Source organism: Cavia porcellus, unplaced genomic scaffold (assembly GCF_034190915.1).
Source record: "Cavia porcellus strain 051 isolate PalLab524CR breed Dunkin Hartley unplaced genomic scaffold, mCavPor4.1 scaffold_1, whole genome shotgun sequence".
NCBI classification, from domain to species: Eukaryota; Metazoa; Chordata; class Mammalia; order Rodentia; family Caviidae; genus Cavia; species Cavia porcellus.
This window is the reverse complement of record NW_026947484.1, coordinates 75157807-75163806: the sequence shown is the minus strand read 5'-3', so window position 1 is coordinate 75163806 and position 6000 is coordinate 75157807. Positions and strand designations below refer to the sequence as shown.

Genomic DNA, 6000 nt, shown 5'->3' with positions numbered 1-6000 from the left:
ACATGAAATTTGTCATCTTAACCCTTTTTAAAAATTTGTTTTAATTTTTATTTTAAAGGGGGTAAAATTAAACACAACAAAACAGAACAAAATAGGACATAAGAAAGCAATGTAAGAGATATAAATTTCAAAGCTAGATGACTGAGATATTCACTATCATATTGTCTCTTGTTTTCTTCCAAATAGTTGTCCATGTCTTTGCATACAGAGAATTTATACAAAGCAACATAGTATAAAACTCACCATGGGGGGAGGGGTTGCTTGGTTTCCAAGCGCTCCAGGACCTAAATGCCAGTGGCTCCCATCCCAGACCACCCCAGCCTGCCAGGCTCACAGCTGCTCACCAGGTAAGGGGTAGGGTTGCTTCAAGCTGTTTCTTTCTAATGAATTGACCATTTCACTGCCCAAGTTCTGAAATGGCCAACAGACCATAGAAAGACAAATCTTTCATCTCCTGCTTGAAACCAGCAGGATTAGGAAGCTGCCGACCTTGATTCAGGGCCAGTCATCTTAACCCTTTTAAGTGTGCAGTTCAGTAGTATTAAGTACAATCGTATTGTTCTACAATTAATCTTCAAACCTCTTTTATCTTGTAAAACTTAAATTCTAGACCTATTTATTAATAACTTCCTATTTCCTTTACCTGCCAATCCCTGGTAACCACTGTTCTATTTTCTGCTCCTATGAAACTGGCTGCTCCATTGTATATGATACCACATATTGGTGGAATCACACTTTTTGTCTTTTGTGACTGATTTATTTCACTTTGCATAAGGTGGCCAAGTTTTATCCATGGTATACCTGTCACAATTTTCTCTTTTTATTAATTGTATGTTAAAGGTTGAATATGATATTTTCTTTTTTAAAGGAAATTTATCATTGCTTATTATTTTTTTTTTTTGTCTTTTTTTTTGTGTGTCCTTTTTTTTCATTTTTATCGGTACCAGGGATCGAACTCACGACTGCCTGCTTGCAAGGCAGGCGCTTATGCCCCTGAGCTAAATCCCCAGCCCCATCATTGCTTATTATTGTGAGCAAGATACAACAAACACGAGAAATAACACGTTATCCTTCAATTGATAAAGATACAATTTCAAAATGTAAAATATATATAAACCATTTATAGGACTATAAGATTAAAACTTCTAAAAGAGCTATTTTTTATGTATAGATATGGCATGCACTGATCAAAGAATTTTGTCTGTTTTTAAAGATGAATACTACTCCATATTATGTATAAACAGATTGAATAGCCCTAATTTAAAATGCTTAGGACTAGAAATGTTTTAAATTTTAGACTTTTGGGATTTTGAAATATTTGTATGTATGGGATATTCTGGAGGTGGGACCCAAGAATAAACAGGAAATTCATTTATGTTTTGTGTATACCATACACACACAGCCTGTAGGTAATTTTACATATTTTAAATAATTTATTCATCATATGAAGTTTCATAGTGTGGAATTTTTCCACTTATAGCAGCATGTTGGCATTCAAAATGTTATAAATTTTGCAGAATTTTGGATATCAGATTTTCAGTTTAGAGAAACTCAGCCATTTATCCATCAACAGGCCCTTGCACTGCTTCTACCTCTGGGCTATCGTGGATAATGTTGCTAGAAATATCTGTTCACATCCTGCTTTCAATTTTTTAAAAAATTTATTTTAGAGAGAATAAAATCAAGCAAAATAAAACAGAAAAAAGCCATAGATGCTACATTGCGTATTGTTAGCCTGTGAGTAGATAATCAGACTAGCGGCTTTAGGTCTGCAAAGTCAGTGAAACGCTAAACACTACAAGCATTAAGTTGTATTTTACATCATAGGCTATCATCACTGTATTTCTCTATATCAGCCAGTTGCTTATAGGGGTAGAGGGAGGAGTACTGTTGGCTTTTCTTGGCCCCCCGGCTGTGTGCTGGAAGGAGCTGGCATCTGGCTCTCCTCCAGTCAGCCCACACATGGCACCAATTCACAGGAGGCCTTAGCTTCTTGTTGACTTCTTGTTTTCCTCCCCTGTAGTCCATGAATGGTGCCGACTCATAGGAGAGGACTGGTGTCTGGCTCTCCCCCAGTCAGCCTGCACGTGGCTCCTGCTTTCAGATTTTAGGGTATACCCACAAAGAAAATGCTGAATCATAAAATAGTTTTGTTTTTAAATTAAATTATTTTCTTTTTATTTATTTACTTTACTTTTTTGAGATAGGGTTTCTCTAATTTATCCAGGCTGGCCTCAAATTTGAGATCTTCCTGCTTTGATCTTCTGAATAGCTGAGATTACAAGCATATGCTAGTATGCCTGGAAATGTTTAATTTTTTGAGGGACTAAGTCTAGGTGTCCTCTCAAAACCTCCAAAAGCAGTCATGGGGAGTTGGCTTTTCAGAGGTGGCCAAATTCTAAGCCAAGCTCTCCCTTTGGGCAGAGAAGAAAAGTCTACTGCAAGGGAGACACTCCAAAATGACATTCAGGAGATTGTCTTTCTTGACACATTTTATCATTTACCCCTCCTAAGCACTATGACCTTTCAAAGAGAAGGGCGACATTTGTTTCCCTGAAAACTTGGCATTCAAATTGGAGATAGTTGTATGCTCCTCGCTAAACACAAACTCCAGAAGAATCAGTGTTTTCTCTGTTTAGAACAGCCTGGTTGGGATGCACCCATGTAAAGTCTGCATTTGTTCAGTCAGGGAACTGGCCCCATAATGTAGAAGTCCTGCCCCATGCTAACTGTCTCCTTTGCCTCCAGTCCCTGGGAGGCTGTTAATCTACTGTTTATCTCTGTAGACTTGCCTGTTCTGGAAATTTTGCGTAAGTGGAAAAATATAATATGTGGTCCTTTGTGCATGGCTTCTTTTGCTTAGTGTTTTAGAGGTTCATTCATGGTGCTATGTGGACTAATACCTCATTCTGTTTTATGACCAAATGATATTCCACTGTATATTTTATTTAGCATTTCATTTGTTGATGGGTATTTGGGCTGTTTGCACATTTTAGCTATTAGGGGTTAACGTTATGAACATTTGCATACAAGTTTTTGTGTAGACATAGATTTTTGCTAAGAATGGGATTTCTGGGTCTTATGGTAACTCTGGGTTTAATGTCACACTTTTTATGGTACTGGGGCTCAAACCTAGAGAACTCTACCACTGAGCTGCACCCCAAACACTGTTTATTTTTTAGTGAGACAAAGTCTTACTAAATTGCTCAGGTGGAACTTTAAATTTGCAGTGATCCTCCTGCCTCAGCCTCCCTGAGTGCTGCGATTACAGGAGTGTGCCAGTATGTTTGGCTTCAAATATTTAATGTTTTGAGGAGTAGCCAAATTGCTTTCCGCTGTGCCTGCCCCATTTTATGTCCCCAGCAGCCATGAAATGAGCACTCCAAATGCGTTCTCTCTGAAACTTGTTATTGTTTTTCATATTTACTCTAACTATCCTAGACTAATAATTAATGGTGTGGAGCATCTTGTTATGTGCTTTCTGGCTATTTGTATATATTCTTGGAAGAAATGACTATCCAGCTTCTTTGCTGGGTCGTCTTTTTATGATTGATTTTCGTGTGTTCTTCAACATAAAAATCTTTTATCAGGTATGTGATCTAAAAATGTCCCCCATTTTGAGGATTATCTTTTTTACATTTTTGGAGTGGTTGAAACAGTCTCACTCTTATTGTAAGCCCAAATATTGTGTACAGTCATCCAAGTATTCTAACCCCTTTTACAGTCTCCCTCACAATCCAAAAAGTTATATTTACAATCCCATTGAGATGTTACTGGAATCCCAGCAAGACATTTTCCAAGTTATGAGCAGCCAAGGGGTTACAGGCATCCAATCCATATGAGGATGTGCAGACAAAGGCCCTGATCGTAGGCCTCTCTCAGAATTTATTATCTTGTCAAGAATGGGGTGGCTCCGGGATGAGTGACAGTGAGGATGGCAGGGAATTACCTGAGTAACTTGAGCTGGCTGGCCAGGTAGGGAGGAGAGCATCTCTGCAAAATGCAGAGATAAGGATATGCAGAAGGATCAATTTGCATAATTCAATTAAAATAGGAGGCTATTGTTTGGTTTCTGATACGTAAACTTTTGTGCCCCCGGGAGTCTTAGCCTCTTTAGCTTGAGGCTCCTATCCAGTTGACATTCCTGGAGCCCACTGGCTCTACCAGCCTGCTATGCTTATATATTTTAGAGAGAGCACTATGCAAGGGAACAGGAGACTATCTGATAGCTTTAGAGATAACATGCCAGTACCTCAGCTAGCCGTATTTGCAATACTTAGAGACAATTGAAGAGAGAAGGAAATACCATAGCCAGCTCTCTACATATCAGTATAAGGAAATAAGTCTCCATATAATCAAAGTTGCAGCAATTGTTCTGCATTCAAGGGGAGACAGTGGAGGTGTCTCCCACAACTCTATAGTTCAAAATGACTTGGAACTCATCATGTAGCCCAGGCTGACCTCAAACTTGCAGCGGTCATCAGCTTTGCTAGCATTACAGGGGTACACCACCACACCGGGCTTCTTTCACATTCTTGATGGTATGCATGCAAGCACAAAACTTTAAAAATTTCAGTGACATTCCATTCACTGATTTTTTATTTCATAGCTTGCACTTTTGATGTCATATTGAAATCACTGCCTGCCCAAGGTTTTAAAGGTTACTTCTGTATTTTCTCCTATAGATTTTAATTTTCACTGTTACATTAGAGTTTATGAGTTAACTTATTATATGGTACATAACTGACATGTCTTTAACTTCTGTGTCTCATATGAGGTAGAGGTTCAGCTTCATTGTTTTGCATGTGGATATCCTGGAGCCATTTATTGAAATATTTTTCCTGCATGTGTTGAAAAGACTATTTTTTCTCTCATGGAATTGTCTTGGCTTCTTTGTTGGAAATTAATTGACCATAAATGTATTTGTTTCTAGTCTCTTGATTCTATTCCACTGGCCTACACCTATGTTTATGCCAGGTCCACACTATCTTGATAACGGTAGCTTTGTAGTAAGTTTTTGAAATACTGTTTTCTGGACTACGAATAACTGAGGATCTGGCCTTAGCTAAGCCTTATGGTAGTGAAATATCCTGCATCTCATTTTATTGTTAGAACTCCATGGGCTAGGAATGACTATTTCAGTTTTAAAGATGAGCAGTGTGAAACTTGTATCATGTTAATAACTTTCCCAAATTCACACTCTTCACTTGGCTCCTGTAAGAGTAGAATTCACATGCTAAGGTAGGGATTTATTCTTTCTAGGTACATTCATAAGCTCCTGGCACCTCTTTCTGTTAGTGTCTGTAAACAGACCTGTTTAGATGCAGAGTAGCGCCTGTTGGATTTGCCATTCCTGCCTGTGACCGTCTAGAATGTCCTAACTCTGCAGGACTTGGTAACACTGACCAGGACAGGTCTCTCCAGTGTGGGCGGGGGTCTTTCCACTTTGCAGTTCACTCCTGAATTTAGCAGAGTAACTGGCAATGTCGAAACGTTGGTGTAGCCACAGCCAGAAATTCAAATCATAGTAGATGCAAAGAGGAAATTTGTTGAAAAAATATTGAGGTACCCCGTGTAATTGAAGGGAGAGCTGAAAGCCTGACAGGAAATGGGATGAGGGGCAGGGACGGGGACGACACAGGATGACCCTGCAGGAGCAGCTGGTACCAGGACTTGCGTACCACAGGTTGCTTTCTTCTCCGGATTTTACATCTGACTTTCTCAGCTCTTCTGCTTTACTCTCCAAGCACGCTGCCTCCCTCCACATAGCCCAAGATGGGGCCAGCGACAGCTCCCAGGACCTTGGGCTTCAAGCTCTCACCACCAGAGAAAACAAACTGTTCTTTTTCCCAGAGCCAGTTTAAAAAATTCCAGGCAGATTCCGATTGGCCTGCGGGGTCAGGTGCCACTTAAGTGAGACGGTGGTGGTGGTGGAGGAATGAGGGTGGGGTGGTAACTGGCAGAAAAGGCTTTGTAGAAATTTACTTTTGGTTCAAACAG

The 6000-nt window shown here is 39.6% G+C and overlaps 1 non-coding gene across 1 annotated transcript; it reads right to left on the bottom strand.

Annotated features, from left to right (window-relative positions):
• Positions 1-368: 368 nt before the first annotated feature.
• On the bottom strand, positions 369-505 carry LOC111757526 (small nucleolar RNA SNORA2/SNORA34 family). The gene has a single exon (XR_002791853.1). It is a non-coding gene; the product is annotated as a small nucleolar RNA SNORA2/SNORA34 family (small nucleolar RNA).
• Between the last annotated feature and the right edge of the window lie 5495 nt (positions 506-6000).